This window comes from Mus caroli, unplaced genomic scaffold (genome assembly GCF_978045245.1).
Source record: "Mus caroli unplaced genomic scaffold, Mus_caroli_1 scaffold_2, whole genome shotgun sequence".
NCBI lineage: Eukaryota > Metazoa > Chordata > Mammalia > Rodentia > Muridae > Mus > Mus caroli.
Genome location: NW_028227257.1, coordinates 118,718,147 through 118,742,348, shown reverse-complemented (window position 1 = coordinate 118,742,348; position 24,202 = coordinate 118,718,147). Strand labels below are relative to the sequence as shown.

General features: G+C 39.2%; 1 protein-coding gene and 1 pseudogene across 12 annotated transcripts in view; one reads left to right on the top strand and one right to left on the bottom strand.

Moving 5' to 3' along the window:
- The window catches only part of Slc4a10 (solute carrier family 4 member 10), a 458,674-nt gene that overhangs the window by 79,729 nt on the left and 354,743 nt on the right, over positions 1 to 24,202 (top strand). For 9 of the 12 annotated variants that reach the window (XM_085834843.1, XM_085834838.1, XM_085834839.1 and 6 more), the window contains 2 exons: positions 11,646 to 11,692; positions 14,065 to 14,187. The exons of 1 other annotated variant lie outside the window; for it this stretch is intronic. The gene's annotated coding sequence lies outside the window, so the exon portion shown is untranslated. The remainder of the gene's footprint in view (positions 1 to 11,645; positions 11,693 to 14,064; positions 14,188 to 24,202) is intronic. 2 more of the 12 variants (XM_085834837.1, XM_085834840.1) reach the window with 2 other exon arrangements.
- LOC110287576 (U1 small nuclear ribonucleoprotein C pseudogene) lies at positions 12,238 to 12,782 on the bottom strand (annotated as a pseudogene).

Here is a 24,202-nt window from a genome sequence, read left to right as displayed (position 1 = left end):
TTTGAAATGTAAATAAATAAAATATCCAATTTTTTTTAAAACAAAGAATTCTGTGCTAAAACTATTTGGCCCTATGTTTTTGTTTGTTTGTTTGTTTGTTTTCGTTGGGAGATGTTTGATGATTACTTCTATTTCACTAGGGGTTATAGGTCTGCTTACATTGCTTATCTGATCTTGATTTAACTTTGGTATGTGGTACATATTAAGAAATTTATTGGGTGGGGGAGCGTGTGGGGGACTTTTGGGATAACATTGGAAATGTAAATGAAATAAATACCCAATTTAAAAAAAAAAAAGAAATTTATTGCTCTCTTGTAGATTTTCCAGTTTGGTAGATAATATGTTTTTGAAGTATGTTCTTAGTGATTCTCTGGATTTCTTCATTGTCTGTGGTCATGCCCCCTTTCTTATCTAATTTTGTCTGTTTAGATCTTCCTCTCCCTTTAGTTAATTTGGTTAATGGTTATTGCTTTCTCAAAGAACCAACTATTTGTTTTGCTGGTTCTTTGTATTGATTTTGTTGTTGATGTTTCCATTTTATTAGTTTTAGTCATGAGTTTTGTTATTTCTTATGATCTATTTTTTTTAGTGTGATTTCTTATTTTTGTTCTAAAGTTTCAGGCGTGCTATTAAGTTGTTACTATGAGATTTCTACAATTCATTTTATAGGCACTTAGTGCTATGAACTTGCTTCTTAGAAATGCCACCATGTGTCCCATAATTTTGGGTATGTTGAGTATTCATTTTCATTCAATTCTAGTAAGTTCTTATTTTCTTTATTAGTTTTTGTCTTAATCCTTTTTTTTTTTATTCAGTAGAGGATTGTTCAGTTTTCATGAGTTTGTAAGCTTTCTGTTGTATCTCTTGTTAATATTCAGCTTTAATCCATGGTTGCCTGGTAGGATTCAGGAAGTTATTTTAGTTTTTTTGTATCTGTTGAGACTTTGTGACCAATTATGTAGTCAATTTTGTAGATGGTTCCTCGAGGGGCAGAAAAGAAGGTATATTCTTTTATGTGGATGAAATGTTCTGTAAATATCTGTTAGGTTCATTTGAGTCATAACATCTGCTAATTCCATCATTTTTCTCTCTCTCTCTCTCTCTCTCTCTCTCTCTCTCTCTCTCTCTTTCTGGATGGGCTGTCTATTGGTAAGAGTAAGGTATTGAGTTTTCTCATTATTAGTGTGTGAGGGTCAACAAGTGATTTAAGCTGTACTTGTGTTTTTTTCGAAACTTAAGTACCTGTATATTTATGTCATAGATGTTATAAATTGAAATGTTATCTTGGTAGATTTTTCCTTTGATGCATATGTAGTGTGCTACCCTACCTCTTCTGATTAGTTTTATTTTGTCTGATAATAAAATGGTACACCAGCTTGTCTATTATGTCCTTTTGCATGGAGTATCTTTTGCAACTTTTTCACTAAGGCAATGTCTATCTTTGTTGCTGAGGTATGTTTCTTAGATACAGAAGAATTGATCCAGTTTTTGCATTCATTCTGTTAGTCTGTGTCTTTCACTTGGGCAGTTGAGACTGTTTCTGCTGAGAGATATCAATGCCTAGTGATTATTAATTCCTGTTATTTGTTGTTGTTGCTGTTGTTGGTGTTGTTGTTGGTGTATGTGTCTGTGTCTGTGTCTGTGTCTGTGTATGTGTGTAGGGGCTTCTCTTATTTTGAAACTTCTGTTCTCACTTATTTATTCCCTGCGTTTTCATGGTTGTTATTAACCTCTTGACATTGGTGATTTTCTTTCTTTTCTTTTTTTTATTTTTGTGGTTAGTCTTTTTTTTTTCATTTTTTATTAGATATTTTCTTCATTTACATTTCATATGCTATCTCGAAAGTCCCCTATACCTTCCCCCCCGCCCTGCTCCCCAACCCACCACTCCTGCTTCCTGGCCCTAGTATTCCCCTGTACTGAGGCATATGATCTTCCCAAGACCAAGGGCCTCTCCTCCCACTGATGGCCGACTAGGCCATCCTCTGCTACATATGCAACTAGAGACACAGTTCTGTGGGGTACTAGTTAATTCATATTGTTGATCCTCCTATACGGTTGCTAACCCCTTTAGCTCCTTGGGTCCTTTCTCTGGCTCCTTCTTTAGGGGACTTGTGTACTACCCAATAGATGACTGTGAGCATCCACTTCTGTATTTGCCAGGCACTGGCATAGCCTCACAAGAGATAGATATAACAGGGTCCTATCAACAAAATCTTGCTGGCATATACAATAGTGTCTTGGTTTGGTGGTTGTATGTGGGATGGATCCCCGGGTGGGGCAGTCTCTGGATGGTCCTTTCTTCCATCTCAGCTCTGAACTTTGTCTCTGTAACTCCTTCCATGGGTATTTTGTTCCCCATTCTAAGAAGGAACAAAGTATCCACATTTTGGTCTTCCTTCTTGAGTTTCATGTGCTTTGCAAATTGTATCTTGGGTAGTCTAAGTTTCTGGGTTAATATCCACTTATCAGTGAGTACATATCATGTGTGTTCTTTTGTGATTGGGTTACCTCACTCAGGATGATATCCTCCAGATCCATCCATTTGCCTAAGAATCTCATAAATTCATTGTTTTTAATAGCTGATTAGTACTCCATTGTGTAAATGTACCACATTTTCTGTATCCATTCCTCTGTTGAGGGGCATCTGGGTTTTTTCCCAGCTTCTGGCTATTATAAATAAGACTGTTATGAACATAGTGGAGCATGTGTCCTTAATACAAGTTGGAACATATTCTGGGTATATGTCCAGGAGAGGTATTGCTAGATCTTCTGGTAGTACTATGTCCAATTTTCTGAGAAACCGCCAGACTGATTTCCAGCGTGGTTTTACCACCTTGCAATCCCAATAACAATGAAGGAGTATTCTTTCTCCACATCCTAGCCAACATCTGCTGTCACCTGAATTTTTTAATTGAATTTATTTATTTATTCATGCTACATCCAATATCACCTCCCTCTTCTAGTAATTCCTCATGCAGATCCTTCCCCCATTCACTCTCCCCTTCTCCTTTGTGAACGGTTACCTCCTCTTGGTGTTAGCTCCCTACACTTAATCTCTTCTTCCCCCACACATCAAATAGCTACAGGACTAGGCACAGCCTCTCCCACGGAGGCTGAATTTTTGATCTTAGCCTTTCTGACTGGTGTGAGGTAGAATCTCAGGGTTGTTTTCATTTGCATTCCCCTGATGATTAAGTATGTTGAACATTTTTTCAGGTGCTTCTCAGCCATTCAGTATTCCTTAGTTGAGAATTCTTTGTTTAGCTCTGTACCCCATTTTTATTTTTATTTATTTATTTATTTAATATTTTTTATTACATATTTTCCTCAATTACATTTCCAACACTATCCCAAAAGTCCCCCATACCCTCCCCCCCACTTCCCTACCCACCCATTCCCATTTTTTGGGCCCTGGCATTCCCCTGTACTGGGGCATATAAAGTTTGCAAGTCCAATGGGCCTCTCTTTCCAGTGATGGCCGACTAGGCCATCTTTCGATACATATGCAGCTAGAGTCAAGAGCTCCGGGGTACTGGTTAGTTCATAATGTTGTTCCACCTATAGGGCTGCAGATCCCTTTAGCTCCTTGAGTACTTTCTCTAGCTCCTCCATTGGGAGCCCTGTGATCCATCCAATAGCTGACTGTGAGCATCCACTTCTGTGTTTGCTAGGCCCTGGCATAGTCTCACAAGAGACAGCTATATCTGGGTCCTTTCAGCAAAATCTTGCTAGTGTATGCAATGGTGTCAGCGTTTGGAAGCTGATTATGGGATGGATCCCTGGATATGGCAGTCTCTAGATGGTCCATCCTTTCATCACAGCTCCAAACTTTGTCTCTGTAACTCCTTCCATGGGTGTTTTGTTCCCAATTCTAAGGAGGGGCATAGTGTCCACACTTCAGTCTTCATTCTTCTTGAGTTTCATGTGTTTAGCAAATTGTATCTTATATCTTGGGTATCCTAAGTTTTGGGCTAATATCCACTTATCAGTGAGTACATATTGTGTGAGTTCCTTTGTGTTTGTGTTACCTCACTCAGGATGATGCCCTCCAGGTCCATCCATTTGCCTAGGAATTTCATAAATTCATTCTTTTTAATAGCTGAGTAGTACTCCATTGTGTAAATGTACCACATTTTTTGTATCCATTCCTCTGTTGAGGGGCATCTGGGTTCTTCCAGCTTCTGGCTATTATAAATAAGGCTGGTATGAACATAGTGGAGCATGTGTCCTTCTTACCGGTTATGTACCCCATTTTTAATAGGGCTATTTGGTTCTCTCTCTCTCTCTCTCTCTCTCTCTCTCTCTCTCTCTCTCTCTCTCTCTCTCTCTCTCTTTTTTTTTTTTCGAGACAGGGTTTCTCTGTATAGCCCTGGCTGTCCTGGAGCTCACTTTGTAGACCAGGCTGGCCTCGAACTCAGAAATCTGCCTGCCTCTGCCTCCCGAGTGCTGGGATTAAAGGCGTGCGCCACCACACCCGGCTATGCTATTTGGTTCTCTTGAGTCTAACTTCTTGAGTGCTTTGTACATAGTGGATATTAGCCCTCTAGTCCTCTATTGGATGTAGGGTTGGTAAAGATCTTTTCCCAATTTGTTGGTTGCCTTTTTTGTCTTAGTGACAGTGTCCTTTGCCTTACAGAAACTTTGTAATCTTATGAGGTCCAATTTGCTAATTCTTGATCTTAGAGCATAAACTATTGGTGTTTTATTCAGGAAAATTTCCCCTATGCCCATGTGCTCGAGGCTTTCCCCCTCTTTCTTTTCTATTAGTTTCAGTGTATATGGTTTTATGTGGAGGTCCTTGATCCACTTGGACTTGAGCTTTGTACTAGGAGATGAGAATGGATTGATTTTCATTCTTCTGCATGCTAATCACCAGTTCAACCAGCACCATTTGTTGAAAATGCTGTCTCTTTTCCACTGGATGGTTTTAGCTCCTTTTTCAAAGATCAAGTGACCATAGGTGTGTGGGTTCATTTCTGGGTCTTCTATTCCATTGATCTACCTGTCTGTCACTGTTCCAATACAATGCAGTTTTTAATTATTACTGTCTCTATGCCCTTTGGTTAGTTTTGCAAGGGGTTTATCTATCTTTTTTATTTTCTCAAAGAACCAGCTCCTGGTTTGGTTGATTCTTTGTATAGTTCTTTATGTTTCTGCTTGTTTTTGTCATGGAATATCTTGGTTTTACTATCTATGGTAATTGAGAGTTTGGCTGGGTATAGTAATCTGGGCTGGCATTTGTGTTTTCTTAGGGTGTATATGACATCTGCCCCCAATCTTCTAGCTTTCCTAGTTCTGGTGAGAAGTGTGGTATAATTCTGATAGGTTTGCCTTTATATGTTACTTGACATTTTCCCCTTACTGCTTTTAAAAGTCTGTCTTTGTTTACCTCATTTAGTGCTTTGACTATTATGTAATAGGAGGAATTTCTTTTCTGGTCCAGTCTATTTGGAGTTCTGTAGGCTTCTTGTATGTTCATGGGCATCTCTTTCTTTAGGTTAGGGAAGTTTTCTTCTATAATTTTGTTGAAGATATTTACTGGCCCTTTAAGTTGGGAATTTTCACTCTTTTCTATATCTATTATCCTTAGGTTTGGTCTTCTCATTGTGCCCTGGATTTCCTAGCTGTTTTGAGCTAGGAGCTTTTTGCTTTTTGCTTTTTGCATTTTCTTTGACTGTCATGTCAATGTTTTCTATGGTATCTTCTGCACCTGAGATTCTCTCTTCTATCTCTTGTATTCTATTGGTGATGCTTGCATCTATGACTTCTGATCTCTTTTCCAGGTTTTCTATCTTCAGTGTTGTCTTCCTTGTGATTTCTTTCTTGTTTCTAGTTCTTTTTTTAGATCCTGGATCTTTTTTTTTTTTTCTTCAGTTTCTTCACCTGTTTGGTTGTGTTTTCCTGTAATTCTTGAAGGGATTTTGTGTTTTTTCTTTAAGATCTTCTAGGTATTTACCTGTGTTCTCATGTACTTCTTTAAGTGAGTTATTCATGTCCTTCTTAAAGTTCTCTGGCATCATCATGAGATGTTATTTTAAATCGGACTCTTGCTTTTCTGGTGTGTTCTGGTAACCAGGGCTCGCTGTGGTGGTAGAACTGGGTTCTGATGATGCCAAGTAGCCTTGGTTTCTGTTGCTTATGTTCTTGTGCTTGACTTTCACCATCTGGTTATCTCTGGTTTTAGCTTGTCATGCTGTCTCTGAGTGTGGCTTTTCAGTCCTTCAAGCCTGTTGTTAATACTCCTGGGAGACCAGTTTTCTCCGGGAGGAATTTAGGTATGGAGAGCTGTGGTACAGGGTCAGCTCTGTGGCACAAACAGAAACCAGGATACTGTCCCCAACTGATCCTTCGTTTCTGTGTCCTGATGGCTCTGGGATGGTCCCTCTTGGGCCAGGAATTTGAAGAGATGTGGTGGCCTTAGCTATGTTCACATGTGCATAGGCACTCCTTGGAGACCAACTCTTTACTGGTGGTATTTGTGTATTCAGCTCTGTAGCACAGGATCAGCTCTGGGTGCAGACAGAAACCTGAAGACTCCTGTCGCAGGCAGCTCTCCGTTTCCGGTGTCCTGAGGGTTCTGGGCACGTTCCTTTGAGCAGTAGTGGTGGTCCTACCTGTGTTCACAGGCCCGTCTGCACTCCTAGGAGGCTAGCTCGTTCCTGGCACCACCTGGGTATGGAGCCCTAAGGCAGAGAACTGGCTCCAGGCACAGAGGGAAATGGAAAGGCTTCCGTGTCTTGAGGGTTCTGGTTGGGTTCCTCTGAGCAGCAGTGGTGGTCCCACCTGCGCTCATATGCTTATCTGCATCCCTGGGAGGCTAGCTCTCTTTCGGCACTATTTTCTTTTTCCCTTGCAGGTTTTAACATTCCTTCTCTTGCCCCTGTATGCTTAGTGTTTTTATTATTATGTGTTGAGGGGACATTCTTTCCAGGTCTAATTTATTTGATGTTCTATATGCTTTTTTTTTTTTTTTTTTTTTTTTTACCTTGATATGAATCTCCTTTGTTAGGTTAGGAAATTTTTGGGTGGCGCATGCCTTTAATCCCAGCACTTGGGAGTCAGAGGCATGTGGATTTCTGAGTTTGAGGCCAGCCTGGTCTACAGAGTGAGTTCCAAGAAAGCCAGGGCTACACAGAGAAACCTTGTCTCAAAAAAAAAAAAAAAAAAAAAAGAAAAGAAAAAAAAAAAAGGAAATTTTTCTTCTGTCCTTGACATGGGTTTCTTCTCCTTCACCTATTCATATTATTCCTAGATTTGGTCTTTTCATAATGTCCCAGATTTCCTTGATGTTTTGTGTCTGGAGTTTTTTTAGATTTAACATTGTTTTTGATGTATCCATTTCTTGTATTGTATCTTCAATGCCTGAAGTTCTCCATTTCTTCTTCAGTTTTTTTTTAACGTCTATTTCCATTTTTAAGTCTTGAACAGTTTTGTTCGTTTTCTCTCACTGTGTTTTTCTGGATTTCTTTAATGCACTTATTAATTTTCTTCGACTCTTTGTTGGTGTTTTTCTGGATTTCTAAGGGATCTATTTATTTACTCTTTAAAGACCTCTATCATATCTATACAAAGTGTATTAAGGTCTTTTTCTTGTGCTTCAGCTATGTTGGAATATTGAGGGCCTTCTGTGATCAGGTCACCGGGCCCTTGTGGAGACACATTGTCCTGGTTCTTAGAGATTTTTTATTTTAAGCTGGCATATAGGCATCTAGGGTTTGGAAGATTATAGTTCTAAGTTCTCATATCTTCTTTTGTCTTTGTTAAGTATGCGTTTTGATCTTTGGTTTCTGTTTCTTCTCTGGATTTTAGGAGACTGTGTGTTGCCTGGTAGAAAATTTTCTGTGGACCTAATATGGTGTGACCACTTGTGGTTCCAGGTACAATGTGTTTCTGGGTATTGAGAATTGACTCTTAGGAATGGAGATAGGTAGGAGACTGAGAGAGTTCTCAGGAGGAAGGAGAGCAGAGTGTTATACTAGGATCTGCTTATTTTGTCTCTTTGAAATGGGAGCAGGGCCTGAATAGAGGTTACCCCAGAATGTTTGTTATAGAGCTGCAGATGATCTGGAGGAAGAGGAGTAGGGTAGATCTTTAGTCTGCCTACTTGCTTCCCTGGCAAGAGTGACCTGATGGGTACCAGAGAGTGCCTTGTTGGAGTTCGTGGCTGAGGTCAAGCAATGAGTCGGGATAGGAGGAGGTAGTTTAGGAGAGGAAGTCTGTGGGATTCACTGTAGATATGGACAATGACAAGAGGAGGAAGGCTGTAACAAGTGTTATGTTGCAGAACTAGGGGTGAGACTGGAAGATTGGATTTTGAAGAGAAGAGGGAGTGGTGAAGGTCTTCAGTTAGCTTGCCTGTTTTCCTGGCCTGCTCATCTGGTATGTTTCTAGGGAATGCTTAATGGTGTTGGAGGCTAGAATAATGGAATGAGCTGGGAGAAGGAAGATTTGGAGATCTTCCTGATCCGTTGGGGGTGTGGTCAGAGAGGAAAGGGAGCCCACAACATGTGTTCTACAGCAGAGCTGTCGATGGGACTGGGGATTGGATCTGGAGGAGCAGAAGGAAAAGTGAAAATCTGCAGTCAGCCTGCCTGCTTCCTGTCGGATTGTAAGCTTTTTTTTTTTTTTTTTTTTTTCTTCTTCAGGAAAATGATACGTTAGGCATGAGACATTTAAATTATTTATTTAGTTGGTTGTTTGTTTTCTTTTAAAGACAGGGTCTCATTGTAATTACCTAGTTTGTCTGGAACTTGCTTTGTAAACCAGGCTGGCCTTTAGCTCACAAAAATCCTCCTGCTTTGGCCTAGAGTATTTGGGCTTAAAGATGTGTAACAATGCCTGGCTACATTTAAACATTTTAAAGAATCTTGAACTCTTTGAAATATGTATGTTTAAAATATTTTTAAGTTCTCACTTGCTGCTACAAACCTTTCCTGCCCAATTTTATCTGATTAGTGTTTTGAATATGCTTTTTTTTTTTTTTTTTTTTTTTTTTTTTTTTTTTTTTTTTTTTTGAGACAAGGTTTCTCTGTGTAACCCTGGCTGTCCTAGAACTCACTTTGTAGACCAGGCTGGCCTTAAACTCAGAAATCTGCCTGCCTCTGCCCCCCAAGTGCTGGGATTAAAGGCGTGCGCCACCACACCTGGCTTGAATATGCTATTTTAAAGTATCATTCTCATGTTGTATAATTTTAGTGGTTTCTTTTATCTTTTATTTGTATGTTAATATTTATTGACCTTATGTTTTTCATTTCTGTGTTTTTCCAAAAGTTCCTTTAGTCAGTACACTTTATGTAGACTTCTTTCCCCAGTTCTTTTGGTTGTCTAAAAACCACATTGCTTTAGCTTATTTGTGCACCTTGGCCCATCTACATGTGATGCTCTCTACTCTTAGGTTTAAGGGAATTCCATATTCCTATAGTAGGAAGAAAAAAATTTCCTACCCAATGTCATGATTTTGTATTAAAATGTATGTGTGTCTAGGAAATGGAGTCTGGCTTGTGAACATTGAGGAAAATTTCATAGTATCTTAAGAGTCTAGGCACTGGGATAGGGAGTATGCCTTCCTTTCCTTTTCAAATGCTTAGTTTGAACCTCTCTGGCACTGGCATTCTGTACAGTTTCATCTCAGCTTGAAACAATGAATGTAGCGTATCTGATCGTAAGCAGTTGATCCCCAGACATGTTTATTGATGGCACTATCAAGGAAAACAGCATACTGACATACAATACAAAGAAACTTGGCAGACTTTATAGTGGCAATTCAATTTTGGCATTTATATTGGTAAAAACAGATTATGAGGCTTAGTGTAGCTCAAACCTTATTTAAGCTCACAAATGTCTGATTTGATCAGTTGGTATTGCAGTGAGAGCAACACCTCTATCTCTAGGAATTCCTCTATGCAGTTTATACTAATGCTGGAGTCTGTACTTTACTGTGAGTTTGTATTATGTAATTGAATCTTTCCTTTTCTTCCCAGATTGACCCCATTCAAAAGATTCTATTGAGTCACCATGCCCTGCAGTACAGTTTTAAAAATTATAAATGAACAGTGACACTTAGTGGCTAGAAATATTCATTGCAGTTCTTTTTCTGTATGATTCTTTATTAATGTGCCCCATGGTAATAAAGCAAATGATACCAAAACTTAAGTCTTCTTGGCAAAGTAATATATAGTATTTGAAGTGTTGTTGGTTTTGCAGCAGCTGTCATTCCATACCAATCCATTTAGTTAAAAAGCAAACAGGTGGCCCACACATATTGTTTTTACTACATAAATTTTAAAATTGTCTTCACTCTTATTGAAATAAGAGAGGCATTTCTGCTGTTGATTTTAGCTTACAAAAAGAATATGTAACAGTACAATGAAGGCATTGTTAAGAGTACTGTTCAAAGTGCTTTCTTTCAAGCAGGAGTCTATTTTTCTAAATATGAACAAGCACTTTAAATTAAATAAGTAACATATGTTTATACCTATGATACTAAAGAAAAAGCCAGATCCGTGATTCCAGTGTCCCCAGTCAACCCTTTTGTTTTGCTTTGGTATTATGGCATACAGAAAGTTTAATTATAGTGAGATTTTGAAATGTTTAAAATCAAGAGTTTATTCCTTTAAGGTTAAAATTTCCCTTGGCTTATGTTTATAGATTTAATTTTGAACTTTAGGGAAGGTTTTGGGTTAGTAATTATGTTTTATTTTTCCATAAAATAAAATCATGTTATCTTGCATGAGGTTAATATGTTTTTAAGTCTCTTGAGGCACTGTGATTGGAAAGCAATTTAAATATAGCCTTCTGCTAGTTTCATATACAACAGAGAGATTAGTAGAAGAGATCTGATTAGAGAATGTGACAAAATACAGCAAGACAGTTACAGAAATAAATGTAAGCCATGTTGTTTGACTTTACATATAAAGCAAATATAATGGATTTTCTGACAGAACTTAACTATGGGGTAGGAAGGAGAGGCAATAAAATAGTCTTTTACAGTGTTGGGACCTTTCACTGTCTCTCTCAGTATTGGAGAATGAATTCAGGAACTCATATTTGGTATACATATGCTGTATTACTGACCTGCCCTATTGCCCCACCTTCCTCTTTGCTTTTTTTGAAATATGATATTCTTATATAACCCAGGCTTATCTTGAACTTTAAATCTTCCTGCTTAGCCTAGTGAGAGTGAGGAGTTTAGACATGTATTGTCTTTGGAGTCTCTATTAACTTAGCCTATAGTCTTAGAAGTTGTTTTTATATAATACTCTAATTAGAAAATGAAAAAAAGCTTACAGAAGCATATTCAAATACCTCAATGTAAACCATGTATCCCCTCAAAGTTTCCAAAAGCAATTAAAATTTCATTTATCATTATTGTTTGTGTATGGTGTGTGTATAATATATGTGTGGGTATGATCATGCCATGGCATGTGTATGGAAATGTGAGGACAACTTTCATGGTATTGGTTCTATGTTTACATGGGTTTTGATCAGTGAACTCAGGTCATCAGGCTTACTTGAGAAGTGCTTTTACCCTGTATACAGATAATCTTGGTTGTCAACTTGGAGAGAGAACCTTAATTGAAGAATTGCCTCTATTAGATTGGCCTGTGGACATGTATGGAGGACTTTTTGTTTTTTAATTGCAGGCGGATGCAAAGGCCCAGCCCCTCTGACCAGTACTATTCTTGGGCAAGTGAGTATGTGTTGTATAAGAAAAGCAGTCAAACCTCTGAGTGTGGTAGCAAGCCAGTAAGCAGTATTCTTTTATGTTCTCATCTCAAGTTTCTGACTCTAGGGTTCTACCTCAATTTTCATCCAGTGATTGGCCATAACCTGTAAGGCAAATGAATATGTTTGCTTTTGGTTATGCTGTTTCATCACAGCAACAGAGAAGCAAACTAAGACACACTTTGATACATTTTAGTGGCCATTTTTGGTTTTTTAAAGATTCTTTCCCACTTGAAAATGAACAGCACACTACTGAATAAAAAAATGGGTCAAGACAGAAATTAAGAAAGAAATTTAAAAATTTTAAAATTGAACACAGCGTACCCAAACCTATGGGACACAATGTAAGTATTTCTAAGAGGCAAATTCTTAGCATTTTTCTAAAAAACTAGAACAGCTGACAATTTTATTCTCACTTTTCACAATATAAATGAAAGCCACACTTTTTTGTATGACATCTCCCTCCAAAACTATTCTCTCTATTAAGAATGGCAATGTCCTTCTATGCAGCTAGTAAACACCCAGGCTCAACACCAAGATCTCCTGGTGAAACAGAACAGGAAATACAAAATGATAAAGAGCCCTTTTGTTCTTATCTGTCTGAGTCATGCCATGCCAAGTGGGCATGATCATAGGCGGGCAGGAGGTCTCATCATTGGAGGCATCATGGGCATGTGGCCTCCCATGAGTGGCCTCATTCCAGGAGCAGGTCCCACAGGCATCATCCAGGAGAAGGAGGGCCCAGCATTGGTATCATGGGATGACCTCCTATGTGGGATGTAGGCATCATGCCAGGAGGAGGACCCAGGAGACTGGGGGGAGGTGGGATCATGGCCCCTGTAGGAGTAGGAGAAGGAGCAGAGAATGGAGCTGGAGGGATCTTTCCTTGTTGAAATGCAGCTGTTGTTTTTTGCCAGTTAGGCTCTGGGCCTGCTCTTCCATCCATTTCTGGTAATAGTCTTTCACATTCTCTTTGTGTTTCCATCCACTGCAGTGTGTCTTCTTCACAGACAGAGAATCGTGGGTAAGATACATATACAATAAAATTTAGGCATGTTGTTCTACAGGTCTTGGCTACTCGGATCAAAGTTCATAGTATTAAGTGCCTATCTGCCCACAAATTGGGGAGATCTCATATTGGTAACTTAATGTTATATTTATTATCCTGAATAATACAAGAACTTCTGCATGATCTCACCATCCCAACCTCAAGTTGTAATATGGAGCTATATTAATAAAATAACATGATATTGGCATAAAAGCAAACATACCGATAAGTGGAATTTATCAATGAAGACCAGACATAAGTCCACACATCTATGGACACCTGATTTTGATAGAGAAGCCAGAAATGTACACTGGAAAAAAGACAGTATCTTTAGCTAATTATGCTGTTAGACTGGGTGGCTGCTTATAGAAAAATCCAAACAGATCCATACTTATTACTCTGCACAAAACTCAATTTGAAATGGATCAAAGACCAGCATTATTCCAGATATACTAAATCTGATAGAAGAGAAAGTGGAGAATAGCCTGAACTCACAGGCACAGAAAAATACTCTTAAAAAATTAATTTATATCCCAACCAGTTTCCCCTCCTTCCTCTCCTCCTAGTTCTCCCCCTACCCCTTATCTGCTTTATTTCTCTTCAGAAAAGTGGAGGACTCCTATGGATATCAACCAGCCTTGGCATGTCAAGTAGCAATAAGACTAAGAGCATCTAGGAGAAGACTTTTAAACAGAACACTGTTAGAACAGGCACTAAGAGCCTATCAACAATGAATAAATGAGATCTGAAACTTAGAAAGCTTCCATATGGTGATAGATACCATCATTTGAGCAAAGCAGCAGCTGACAGAATGGGAAGAGATTTTTTTACCAACTATACATCTTATTGATGGCTAATATCTAAAATATATAAGTCATTTAAATAAGTGGACATCAAAAAAACAATCACCCAATTAAAAATAGAGTACAAATCTAAACAAAGTATTCTGAAAAGAAGAAAGTTAAATGCCTTGGAAACACTTAAATAAATGTCCAATATCATTAGCCATTAATGAAATGCAAATCAAAATTCCCTTAAATTCCATCTTATGCCAGTCAGAATGGCCAAGATAAATAAAACAATTGGCAGTTCATGATGGAGTAAGGGAGCCATTTCTTATTGTTGGTGAGAGTGTAATCTTGTATAGCCACTATGGAAACCAGTGTGGTGGTTTCTTAAAAGGATGGGAATCAATCTATCTCGAGATCCACGCTTGGCCAGATAAGCAAAGAATGCTTTATCCTACTATGGAGACACTTGCTCAACCATTTTCTCTGTTCTTTTTATAGTAACAGAAATTGGTGACAGCCTAGATGTCGGTCAATGAATGAATGGATAAAGATAATGTGATACATTTATACAATGGAATATTACTCAATCTTTTGAAAAAAATGAAATCATGAAATTCACAGGTAAATGGCTAGAACTAGAAAAAAATCATTCAGAGTCTGATAACTCAGACACAGAAAGACAAATATGAGATGTATTCACTTATATGTGGATGTTATCTGTTAAGTCTTTGATAAGCAAGCTGTGTTCTATATAACTACAGAGGTTAGGAATAGAAAAGTTACTTGGGGAGCGAATGGAACATTTTAGGAAGGGGGAATAGAATAGATAATTATGGATGGACAGGGCTGGAATGGAAGAATCAAATGGGCACATCATGAAAAATAGGGATAGGGGAGGGGATACAGGGAAAGACAGCTACAACCAAGGGCCATTTGAGTGGTTGTATGGAACCCTAATGTAGAGGAATTTTAATCCATCAACATTGCTGTTCTGGCAAGGGACCACATCCAAAGATCTTCTGGGTCAATGTGATCTAGCTAGAATACAGATACTCCTGTAATCCCAGGAGACAGAGGCAAGCAGATTTCTGAGTTCAAGGCCAGCCTGGTTAAGTCCTACTATTAGATCAACTACTCAAGAAGTAAGTAATTTGTTTCAAACTTTACAAGGTGATTCGAACTTAAAAATCCTAGACAGTTAACAGCTGAAGTGGAGAACAAGTTGACTTAGGTAGAGCAAAAAATTGAGGGGCACACATGTGCACTGCCTAGATCTCAAACTTGACTGTTCTAGTTATCTTTCCTTCTACTCATTATCCTACTGGACTATGCAGAAAGAAGATAATATTTTAGAGTGGATATTTCTTAAAACATATATAGAGTAAAAACCTAAAGACTTATGTTTAAAAGGTTTCTGATCTAATTATAAAAGGAAGACAAAGACTTGGTCAATTATCATGAACAGACCCAATGTAGTATCTTACACTAATGATAAAATTATCTTATTATGGGTAATTAAGGAAGAATGACCAAGATATTATAGCAATTATTTGGGAGAAATTAATAACAAATATCCCCAAAACAAGTAGCTTCAGTTCATGAAAAGAATTAATTGTATTTTCCCCATATGTAAAAGGAACACCAATTTATGAAGTTTGTGCATTTTATACTGATGCAAATAAATCAGTAATGGCAGGTTATAAGTCAGAAAATAGTAGTAAACTAATTCAAAGCCCATATACTTCCATTAAAAATCAGAGCTATATGCAATTTTTAGTTTTATTATATTTTTGTAAATATAGATTCTCTTCCATTTTAGAACAGATTTGGAACTTTTAAATGTGGTTGAGTCTGAAAGATTATAGAGACTTTGAGTAGGACTAAGTGCATTTTGCACTATGATGTAGACATGAGTCTTGAGGGCAAGAGAGTAGAATGTGATGATTTGAATGAGAATGGACTCCATAGGTTCACGTGTTACTGTAGTTAGTCCCCAGTTGGTGAAACTATTTGGGATGATTGCATTGTATATCCTTGTTGGAGAAATTGTGTTAATGTAGGTGGGCTTTGAGATTTCAAAAGTCTCATGTGATTCCCAATGCTATCTTTCAGACTCATGGTTGTGCATCAAGATATGAGCTTTCAACTGTTTCTTTAGTCCACTATTGTCTTAATCAGTGTTCTCTTATTGTGAAGACACCATGACCCAGGCAAATCTTATAAAAGAAATCATTTAATTGGGAGCTTGTTTATAGTTTCAGTGGTCTATGGGGCCTCCCACCCATCTCAAAAATATTAACCCATGTTAATGTTCTTGTCAAAAGGAAATGCAGGGATAAAGAGTAGAGACTGAAGGAAAGGCCACATAGAGACTGTCTCACCTAGATATCCATCCCATCTGCAGACACCAAACCCAGACACTATTGCTGATGCCAAGAAGTGCTTGCTGACAGGAGCCTGGTATAGCTGTCCTCTAAGAGGCCCTGCCAGAGTCTAACCATGTGGATGCTCAACCACTGAACTAAGCATGGGGAATCCCAATGGAGGAGTTAGAGGAAGGGCTGAAGAACTGAAGAGGTTTGCAATTCCATAGGAAGAACAACAATATCAAACAACCAGACTCCCCCTCTGGAGCTCCCAAGGACTAAACCACTAACCAAAGAGTACACATGGAGGGACCCATGGCTCTAGCTGCATGTATTGCAGAGGATTGCCTTATCTGGCATCCATGGGAGGGGAGGCCTTTGGTCCTGTGGAAGCACAATGCTCCACTGTAGGGGAATGCTAGGGTGGTGCGGTGGGAGTGGGTGAGTGGGTGGGCACTCTCATAGGAGCAGGGGCATGGGGGTGGGATAGAGAGTTTGTGGCAGGGAAACCAAGAAGGGGGATAACATTTGAAATGTAAATAAATAAAATAGCCAATAAAAAAGTTTAATACAATCCTCATGACAGGGGAGCATAAAGGTACATGAATGCCACTGAAGCAGTAGCCCAGAGCTACATCATGATCCACAGGCAAAGAGAGGGAGAGAGGCAGGCACTGGGCCTGGCTTAGGGCTTTGGTACTTCAAAGCCCGACTCTAATGACGCACTTCTTCCAACAAGGCCATACCTTCCAATTTGGCTAATCCTTTCAAATAGTGGCACTCCCTGGAGACTAAGCTCAAGTATACTTTCTCTTATAAGGCAACTGCTTCCCATGGGATGACTCACAGATATTTGCAAGACAAGGTCACTTTCAATGCCATGGAAGATGGAAAAAAAAATGAGTGGGAAACTTTGTATTTGCCAGAGAGCAGACATTGGCAGTACAAGAGGTATAGGCTGTAATAACTCCTTATGTAATAGTTTCTTTTATTTGTCAGATATAATTGCCATCTCAGAGATTTACTGCAGAATAAGTTCACTCTGTCTAGCTCTTTTTGAATTCTGGCCGGCTGATTCAACTCAGCTGTTCTGACTCAAACCCTTCTCCAAGCTGACTGATTCAAACTGGCTTCTCTCAGCTCCTCACTGAATTACTCTGCTCCACCTCAAACTAAGTCTAGCAATATGCTCTAATCTTCTTGCCCCTCATTACCTAACTCATTTCTTTTTAACCTGTGTCTAGCTTGTTCTAGCAATAAAACTGTCCCACTAAAAACCACTTCTGTAGATACAAAAAATGTGGTACATTTACACAATGGAGTACTACTCAGCTATTAAAAACAATGAATTTATGAAATTCTTAAACAAATAGATGGATCTGGAGGATATTATCCTAAGTGATGTAACCCAATCACAAAAGAACACACATGGTATGCATTTACTGATAAGTGACTATTAGCCCAGAAGCTCAGAATACCCAAAATACAATTTGCAAAACACATGAAACTCAAGGAAGACCAAAGTGTGGATACTTTGATCCTTCTTAGAATGGGGAACAAAATACCCATGGAAGGAGTTACAGAGACAAAGTTCAGAGCAGAGACTGAAGGAAGGACCATCCAGAGACTGCCCCACCTGGGGATCCATCCCATAAAGAACGACCAAACCCAGACACTATCGTGGATGCCAACAAGAGCTTCCTGATAGAAGCCTGATATAGCGGTCTCCTGAGAGGATCTGCCAGTGCCTGACAAATACAGAAGTGGATTCTCACAGCAATCCATTGGACTGAGCACAGGGTCCCCAATGAAGGGGGTAGAGAAAGAACCCAAGGAGCTGAAGGGGTTTGCAGCCCCATAGGAGGAACAACCAGTACCCCCAGAGCTCCCTGGGACTAAACCACCAATCAAAGAAAACCCATGGTGGGACTCATGGCTCTAACAGCATATGTAACAGAGGATGGCCTAGTCAGAAATCAATGGGAGAAGAGGCCTTTGGTTCTGTGAAAGTTCTTTGTCCCAGTATAGGGGACTGCCACGGCCAGGAAGCAGGAGTGGGTGGGTTGGGGAGCAGGGGGCAGGACAGGGGAAGGGGATTTTCAGAGGGTAAACTAGGAAAGGAGATAACATTTGAAATTCAAATAAATAAAACATCTAATAAAATAAAATAAAGTAAAATAAGGTAAAATAAAAACACTTGTAAATTCCACAAACTGATCTCCACTGCACTGACTCCCAGCTCTCTAAACACACTCTCATTCAGTTTGTGGAGTTTAGAGGCAGTTTAAGAGAGGTTGCAGAGATAACAAGCTAGACTCAGATGAAGACAGGATGAGCCAGAGAATGAGAAGGAGCCAGAAGCTTAGAAGATATTGTTAGAGTTAGTTTGAGGCAGAAGAGAGCAATTCAGTGAGGAGTTAGGAGAAGCCAGTTTGAATCAGTAAGCTTGGAGAGGAGTTTGAGCAAGAACAATTGAATTGAACCAGCCTACCAACGTTCAGATAGAACTAGACAGGGTGAGCTTATTTAGCATAAGTCTCAGAGGCTGAAACATTTTAGGTTTAGATTAGAATGTACGGAGCCTAGAAGTTTCCATGTCTAGGCCTAAGGATAGTAGAGAGATAGAAACACTGGACTCAGTAAGTGCATGCAGGCAAGGAGCAAAGCTTCCTTTTTTTCATATTCTTTTAAATAGGCTGCTACCAGAAGTTTTGGCCTAGATTTGGAGTGGGTCTTCTCACCTCATATATTTGGATGCTTGGTCCTCAGTTGATGGAATTTTTGGGAAGGATTAGCAGGTGTGTCCTTGTTGGAGGAGGTGTGTCATGGGATTGGGCTTTGATGTTTCAAAAACCCACTACATTTCCAGTTTCTCTTTCTCTGACTCCAACTTTTGGATAAGATGTAAGCTCAGCTACTGCTCCAGCACCATGCTGACTTGCTATCATGCTCCCTGCCATGATAGTCATAGAGACTCACTCTCTGAAACTGTAAAAAAGTGCCAAACTAACTCTTTCATGTTTAATTTGCCTTGGTCATGGTGTAGTATCACAGAAATAGAAAAGATATTAAGACTTCTAGTTAGTTTTTGTTTGTTTGTTGGATACATTATGATTTAGAGTTTTTACTTATTACTCCTTGGTTATTGAAGTTTCGTCTCTGAGTTTTTTTTTTTAATATATGCTTTGCATAATGGTCATGGTTTTTAGTTGTACTTAGCATGGGAAAATGAAATACTATCTCTTTTCCTTGAACACCATATTTTAATGTTTTAAAGTAGAGCAGAGTAAAAATTTACTATTGAGTTTAGGAGTTTTGGGAACAAAAATGAAATTCTGGTGCAAGTGCTGAGAATAAGAGACTGCTGACTTTGCAGTCCTAACAGAGAAATCTGCATCATCTCTTCTAAGGGTCAGGGGGTGGATGGGAATAATTCAATAGCTGGAGGAAGAGATGGAATATTAATGTTGTCTTTCTGACATGATATGGCCATTGCTTTCTAAAACACTTAGCTGTGATCGCCTGCACATGATCTGCACATGATTGGGCCCATCAAAGTCATGAAGTGAGGGAATAAGGTAGGGTTCAGGAGATCCTTCCCCTTTTCAAAGATTTATAGGCAAATTGTATCTGGTATTCTAAGTTTCTGGGCTAATATCCACTTATCAGTGAGTGAATATCAAGTGAGTTCTTTTGTGATTCGGTTACCTCATTCAGGATGATATCCTCCAGATACATCAATTTGCCTAAGAATTTCATAAATTCATTGTTTTTAATAGCTGAGTAGTACTCCATTGTATAAATGTACCACATTTTCTGTTTCCATTCCTCTGCTGAGGGACATCTGGGTTCTTTCCAGCTTCTGGCTATTATAAATAAGGCTGTTATGAACATAGTGGAGCATGTGTTCTTATTAACAGTTGGAACATCTGTACTTGTTGTAAATAATTCTGAAGATATCAAATATATCCCTCTGTGTGTTTAAGAAAAAAAGATTTGTAGGCTGTTAATGTTGTGTTTACAAAAAGATAAGGAGAGAAGGAATATGTTTGGTGGATGTGTAGTCAGGTGTGGGGGAAGTGGGTGCCTCTGCAGGCCCATGCTGAGGCATCCTTCCCCCTAAGAGACCAGCCTCATGATGGTATAGTATAGAATAGTTTACTTAGGGCATGAGGAGGGGAGTTGAGAGAGTAGAGATAGAGAAAGGCAGGGAGAGAGAGAGAGAGAGGAATAAGAACAAGAAGGGAGAAGAAGAAGAAGAAGGAGGAGGAGGAGAAGAAGGAGAAGAAGAAGAAGGAGGAGGAGGAGGAGGAGGAGGAGGAGGAGAAGGAGAAGGAGAAGGAGAAGGAGAAGAAGAAGAAGAAGAAGAAGAAGAAGAAGAAGAAGAAGAAGAAGAAGAAGAAGAAGAAGAAGAAGAAGAAGAAGAAAAGTAGAGGCCAGCCATGAGCACGTGGAGAGAGAGAAGGGGGAGGGGAATGGAGATAGAGGGGGTAAAGAGTGGGAGCAAGAGCAGGAGAATAAGAGAGAGAGGAGGGGCAAGCACCCCCTTTTATAATGAGTCAGGCACACCTGGCTGTTGCCAGGTAACTGCTGGGTGGAGCCGAGACTAAATGACAACAGTTAATGCCAGGGGAAAAGCTTCTGATGCCCCCCCCCCATGTTCCTGTGGATCCATAGGCAGTTAATGGCTGCTGGGGGCACAGCTATAGATAAATTTCCCAAAGCTGTATTAGTAACCTCATGCTCATGTTTCTTTTTCCTTTTTTTCTTTTTTCCCCCAATTTTTTATTAGATATTTTCTTCATTTACATTTCAAATGCTATCCCAAAAGTCCCCCATACCCTCCCCGCTCCCCTACCCACCCACTTCTTGGTCCTGGTGTTTCCCTGTACTGGGACATATAAAGTTTGCAATACCAAGGAGCCCCTCTTCCCAGTGATGGCAGACTAGGCCATCTTCTGATACATATGCAGCTAGAGACACGAGCTCTGGGGGTACTGGTTAGTTCATATTGTTGTTCCACCTATAGGGTGGAATCTTGGATATCTGATTAGGATTAGGAACTCGAGGATAAGCATGATTTTTTTCCTGTTAGCTCAATATCTAGTAGAGGTTACAGCATCTTATGATCAGTCAGTCTCATAGACTTTAGTTAATGAGAAGACAATGCAATTGAAAATGGTTTGTTGAAAAGCAGAGTAGCATAAAATTTGTGCTTATGACAAATGGCAAGAATTGGTACAAAAAAGAGTAAGAAGTTTATATGGTGAACAGTAGAAGATTGGGCCAAAATACCTTCAAATCTTCATGCTATCAAAGTTTTTACCTTCTGGAAACAGTGAAAAGTAATTAAAAAGCAATAAAAAGTAATTCTCAAATGGCTTGAATTAGCCCTAAAAAACAAGCTTTGGAGAAAAGTATAGTGATATGTATGATATATGTATGAAATATCATAATTAAGCCATTAATTTGCATGTAAACTAAAATATTAATGAAAAGGAGAAGGAAAAGAGCAAATGAATGAAAAGTTCTCAAATGGTTTATTTTTTATTTGTATCTAAATGCATTCTTTAATTTCTGTTTCTGTGTGCTGTTGCCTTCATCTGTTTTTTCTATCTTTTATTATATGATCATCTGTGGTAAGACTGGGGAAGGCAGGGGCTGTTGACATGGTTCAGTAGACGGAGGCATTTGCGATCAATCCTCATCATTTGAATTCAATCCCTTGGACATATGTGGTAGAAGAGAATGTATTTCTTTGGGTTATCTTTTGATCTCCACAGGCACACTGATATATGTAAGCATGCCTCCTCTCTCAGATAGATAGATAGATAGATAGATAGATAGATAGATAGATAGATAGAGACATACATACATACATACATACATACATACATACATACATAGGTGTACTGGCTAGTTTTGTGTCAACTTGACACAGCTAGAGTTATCACAGAGAAAGGAGCTTCATTTGAGGAAATGCCTACATGAGATACAATTGTAAGGCATTTTCTCAATTAGTGATCAAGGGGGAAAGGCCCCTTGTGGGTGGGACCATCTCTGGGCTGGTAGTCTTGGTTCTATAAGAGATCAGGCTGAGCAAGCCAGGGGAAGCAAGCCAGTAAAGAACATCCCTCCAAGGCCTCTGCATCAGCTCCTGCTTCCTGACCTGTTTGAGTTCCAGTCCTGACTTCCTTGGTGATAAACAGCAGTATGAAAATGTAAGCTGAATCAACCCTTTCCTCCCCAACTTGGTTCTTGGTCATGATGTTTGTTCAGGAATAGAAACCCTGACTAAGAAAAATTGGTACCAGCATAGTAGGGTATTCCTGTGACAACCTGACCATGTTTTGGGGAGGACTGTGGAAGGACTTTGGAACTTTAGACTTGAAGATCCATTTGTTAAGAGCTCTGTCAGATGTTGTGTAGGAGCTTGGAAGATAATGTTGAGAACAGTGCAGAAGATGGAGGTCTGGCTTGTGAAATTTCAGAGGTAAAATTAAAGACTCTTTTCAGGGCCATTGCTGTTTTGATTGTGAAGATTCTGTAGTTCTGGTTAGCTGGGGCTGAAGAATCAGCTGTGATTAACAAGATACCAGAACTACTAAAGCAAAAACTTCGCATTACTGGGACTATTGATGCTGGTTAGCTGGCACTAAGAAATTAGCGGTGATTAAGAAGAGACCAGCATGATTGAGGTGACATCTTCTAGGAAGTGTTTTCTGAAAGCACAAAGAGGCTGTGTTCCAGAGATAGCCAAGGTTGTACTTCTGCTGCAGCAGGACTTGGTAATGTGTAAGGGTCACCCAGGTGGTAATGGTTTTGAAGGCATGAAGGGGTCATGCAGAGCAGCTGAGGCTTGGCACTGTGAGAGGCCATGGAAGGCCATTGGTGAAGGTGCAGCCTCAGTTGCAATTGACAGCCCAGGACTGAAGGGGTCATGTAGTGTTTTAGAGATGCCAGTACTATGAGATGACCACCAAGAGCAGCAGCAGCAGTGGAGTACAGGCATCTGGAGCCTAGAGGACGATGAGTGTGCTACAAAGGGCATGGCTGGAGAAGTACCCAAGCAAGCCCTTAGAGGATCCCAGAAGATCGTGAGTTGGATCCCAGACATTGGATGGTTGGAGATTGATTTTTGCTTTTGATTGTGACTGTGCCCTGATATGTTCCCTCTTGAAGGAAGAAACTATTTTAGTGGAGCCCACAGTTAAGAGACTTTTAATTGTAAAAAGACTTTGGATTTTAAAAGAGATGGATATTTAAAAGAGATTGAAATTTTAAGAATATGTAAAGATGGTGGGACATTGAAAGTTATTTAGACTGTGGGGATGAATAAGAATGTAAGGGTTCAGGCTTACTATTGGTGTGTTTGTGTGTCAAGTTGACAAGGGGTCAATTATACTGGCTAGTTTTGTGTCAACTTGACACAGCTAGATTTATCACAGAAAAAGGAGCTTCATTTGAGGAAATGCCTCCATGAGATACAACTGTAAGACATTTTCTCAATTAGTGATCAAGGGGGAAAGGTCCCTTGTGGGTGGTGCCATCTCTGGGCTGGTAGTCTTGGTTCTGTAAGAGAGCATGCTGAGCCAACCAGGAAAAAGCAAGCCAGTAAAGAACATCCCTCCATGGCCTCTGCATCAACTCCTGCTCCCTGACCTGTTTGAGTTCCAGTCCTAACTTCCTTGGTGATGAACAGCAGTATGGAATTGTAAGCTGAATAAATCCTTTCCTCCCCAACTTGCTTTTTGGTCATGATGTTTGTGCAGGAATAGAAACCCTGACTAAGACAATAGGTATATAGATACATTGATAAATAAATAAATATAACAGAAAACATAAACAGGAGAATATTGCTTGTTTAAATATGTAGAGTAACTCGATAGAAATCTATAGATAGAACAGACACACAGTGAACTCAGAAACTATTGTTTCAAATCTGTTTTCATAAATTCTATTCTCACTAATTGTTAGTATTGATATTTAGACGTGGAAGCAACTGGCTAGTGTATCCGTCACCTTACAACTGTTACCCTCTTAACCACTCTAGGTGACTAATCAATAGCATTGTATGTTTTTTAAGAATATAATAGAGTTATACACTTATGAAGGCATATTAATTGTAGGAAACAAAACAGTTCACATTTACCTTGACAAATGGAAATGTATGATTTTAGCTCATTATGTTAGATAAATGTATTTTATCATGCCAAATGGTTCAATACTTTTTCATGCTTTCCTACCTCATTATCTGCATCTATGGCCAC